Genomic DNA, 4,366 nt, shown 5'->3' with positions numbered 1-4,366 from the left:
CTATACTTTTGAAAATGTATTAAAAAATACCTGTAATTATCTTCTGTTAATTGATTAATTCCTGTTACGTAACGGCGGAATATAATCGTTAAATCGGATTAAGAAATGTCGATGTGGCGTTAACGGAGTGCCAAATAAGCACCACAATAGTGTTTTGTCCACATCAGCATGTTAAACCTAAATCCCCAAATATTAGCTGGGTCTTCCTCTTCCACAATAGTGTCTCTTCTCTCTGTCCATTGCTTCCTCGTCCTTTCATGTTTCTGTGTAACATCGAAACCCAGAAAAGCTAAGCATTAGTTTTGACGCTGCTTCCAGCAAGCCGTACTTGTGGGCTTCCTGTTTCTCCAACTTGGATGCCGTTCATCTCCGGAAAAGGTTAGATTCGAAAAATTGACAAAGAAGGTTAGGTTCGAAAACTCCAGTTTTACGGTTTCGCAGTCTGATTTCTAGTTGTCGATTTCGGGTAGACTTGAGTTCCTATGCATCAAAGAGGCAAATGTATATCATGACTAGATGACCATCTCTTTTGTAGACGTGTTTTGGTGCCTCATTTATCTGGCATCACACCATTCAACTATTCATAATATACAGTTCGTTATATATTAACCAACAAAAACATAACGAAACATCCGTTAAATATCATCCATTACATGCCATAAAATCCGATACATATCATCCATTACACACCATAAAATCCTACAAAACATATCCCAAGATCTTATATAGCATCCATTTCATAACACAATCCATTACATTTTTCACAAATCATATGACTGATAATCCATAATAGTAAGCAAAGAGCATCACGACAATAACGGTGATTCCAATAACTTGGAATAGATTGGTTCTGTATTCAATCATCTGCTCTTCCATCTTCTTCAATTTCAGATTCACCTTCTCCATCTCACAGTTCATAAGTTGTTCCATCTTCTTCAAACTCACAGTCATTTGTTCTTCCATCTTCTTCAGATTCTCATTCACGCTCAAAACCTCAAAGTTCTTCTGTTCTTCTATCTTCTTCAATGTCACATTAACCTTCTGCGATTCAAAGTTCATATTCTGCAACTCATTCTTGAAAACTTTCGAATACGATTTCATTCTATCCAATTCATTCCGACAATCTTCATTTTCCTCAACCAATGCATCATCAAGCCATTTGAAGAAATGCGAACATTTCCTCTGAAATAGTACACAACCAAAACATCAGTATCTCTGGCACATAACAAATATATGCGAAAAGTCGAACCAAATACAAACCTCCTACGAAGCACAAGTAAAAAAAACTCTTCTTGGATTCTTGTCTGTTTTTGAGGTCTTCCTACAAACCGGTCCTCCACAAGCGCATCGGAAAGGAATACCTTTAGACTGACTTGATTCACTTCTTGGTCTTTTGGATTCAGCATTCGAATTTGACATACTTTCAGATCCTTCACTCATCTTAAGTTCCACCAACATTTCATAAAAAAAAACATCACATTGTTACCCACGGTTCGATCAGAAAGAACTTACACTCAGTTATCAACTACAAATTATTCCAATTTCGAACCCATTTACAAAACCCTAAAAATCTAAACTTTTCGACATCTTCCAGCTTAACTATCAACTGAATATAACAAATCAACCACAACCTTCTCTGGTCCGAAATCGACAACTAGAAATCAGACTGCGAAACCGTAAAACTGGAGTTTTCGAACCTAACCTTCTTTGTCAATTTTTCGAATCTAACCTTTTCCGGAGATGAACGGCATCCAAGTTGGAGAAACAGGAAGCCCACAAGTACGGCTTGCTGGAAGCAGCGTCAAAACTAATGCTTAGCTTTTCTGGGTTTCGATGTTACACAGAAACATGAAAGGACGAGGAAGCAATGGACAGAGAGAAGAGACACTATTGTGGAAGAGGAAGACCCAGCTAATATTTGGGGATTTAGGTTTAACATGCTGATGTGGACAAAACACTATTGTGGTGCTTATTTGGCACTCCGTTAACGCCACATCGATATTTCTTAATCCGATTTAACGATTATATTCCGCCATTACGTAACAGGAATTAATCAATTAACAGAAGATAATTACAGGTATTTTTTAACATTTTCAAAAGTATAGGGGTTTTTTGGATATTAAAAAAGTACAGATATTAAACTGAGACGTGGAAAAAGTACAGGTATTTATCGGAGATTAACCCTTAGTTCTAATATGTGTATTTTTTTTCTAGCAAACTTTTCAGTGGAAAAAATCGATCACCGAAAGAGTTTACAAGGAGTTTAACGTGTTGGGCCAGACGAGAATCAAACTTCTCATGAGCAATGCAAAGCGAAAGTACGACAAAAAGGGGGAGAGACCATTGTGGGCGACAGATGATATCTTCAACGCTCTTTTAGCGCGTTGGAATTCAGATCATTTCAAAGACAAGAGTCGAAAAGCTAGAGAGAGTCGTCTCAGCCAACAAGTTGAAGGAGATGGTCCTCATCGTCATACTTCTGGCGCCAAATCTTTCAGAAAATGGGCGAAAGAATTGGTATGAATTTTATTTATTAATTTATCAAAAATTATAATTATATATTAATTTAATATTTTATATATATTATATTTGTAGCAACGGGAAATGGGACGAAAACCGTCCATCATTGAGTTGGTTGATCGGACGCATAGACGTTCCGATGGTCGGTTTGTCGATCCTCGAGCTGAACGGGTGTTGGGACTGGTGAACGAGAAGTTATGCAACTCACCCAAACAGCGGCTGCCAGTTCATCGGGGGCATTATCAAAAATACCCTTAAAATGCTACTTCTACTTCAAGACCTACCCTGGTCACATGTGACCAATGTGACCGAAATATAGTATGGTCACATTTTGATTTTTATCGATTATAACGTTAAATTTATGGTGATCACACTAATTCATTATGTTCATACCTTGTATATCTTACTAATCATTTGATTAAAACATCATAAATTTAACGTTGTGAACAATGAGATCAATATGTGACCATACTATATTTCGGTCACATTGGTCACATGGTCACAAGGGTAGGTGTTGAAGTAGAAGTAGCATTTTAAGGGTATTTTTGATATAATGCCAGTTCATCGTCGGATACTAACTTGTCTCCTATTGATCAAGACAAGTGTTATGTTGAGGTATAAAATCAATTTTATTTTTCAATCTTTATATTATATTATTATTGATTAAATAATTTATATATAATATATATTATTTTGTAGTCTGTTGAGCGGAACAAAGGCCGCATCTACGGTTTAGGAGGCCTCCAGAGAGATTTGCTGCAAGATTTTGGATCGCCGGTTCATCCGCAAGTACAGATCGATACCGACCAACAACTCGGATAGAACAACTTGAACGATCGCTCCAACATCAGAAGGAAGAGATGGAGCGGCAGACCACGGGGCGGCTGACGTAACATGCCATGTGAGATTTTTTGCCACGTCAGCGCCAATTAAAAACATAAAAAATAAAAATTTCCCTAAAATTTTAAAAATACATATATAATCATATATATATATATTTATATATTTGTATGTATATAACTTTAAATTTTGTATAAATTTAAAAAAAATATATTGTATAAATTTAAATTTTGTACAAATATATATATATATAAATATATTTATATATATATCCGAACGTCAAACGGATATATCCGTTGACAAATAATATTATCAACGGACATCCATTGCTAACCCCGTTGATATTATTGACGGATTTTTCCACCGATCGCTATTGTTGCAAATTTGCAACGGTTTGTAGCAACGGACATACGTTGAAATTTGGAACGGATTTATTCGTTGCAAAATACGTTGACATATATCAACGGATTATTCCGTTGCCCTGCCGTTGTTATTATCAACGGACTTTTATCGTTGATAATCCGTTGACATTTTCAACGGTTGGTAACAGATTCTGGATTTCAACGACCGTATTGCAACGGGTGACGTCCGTTAAAAATTCCGTTGAAAATGTTGATTTTCAACGGATATTTGGGCTATTTCAACGGAAAAATCCGTTGATATTAGGGGTTTTTTTTGTAGTGAGTTAATGTTCTTTAAAGTCAAACGAAGTGATTTGAAAATGGTTAATTCTCTCTAAAAGAAAAAAATTTGGTGTTTATTAATTTTTCCAGAGACAATAAAAATGTCTGGGTAGTTTATAACATTATCAATTCAAGACTGACTTTTTCCATTCTTTTAAAGTCAAACTTGAGAGACAATGTTAAAATAGGAAAATGAATATGTGATGAGAGTAAAATAAGATTTTAAAATTTGATGGGGAATAATAATTGATACAATATTATTATGTCAAATATTGTATATCTGATTTATTTCCATTGAATCTATATTTCTTTTTTATTTCGTT

The sequence above is a fragment of the Tarenaya hassleriana genome, unplaced genomic scaffold (assembly GCF_000463585.1).
Source record: "Tarenaya hassleriana unplaced genomic scaffold, ASM46358v1 Cleome82, whole genome shotgun sequence".
In the NCBI taxonomy this organism is placed as follows: domain Eukaryota; kingdom Viridiplantae; phylum Streptophyta; class Magnoliopsida; order Brassicales; family Cleomaceae; genus Tarenaya; species Tarenaya hassleriana.
Note: the sequence above shows the minus strand (reverse complement) of the source record.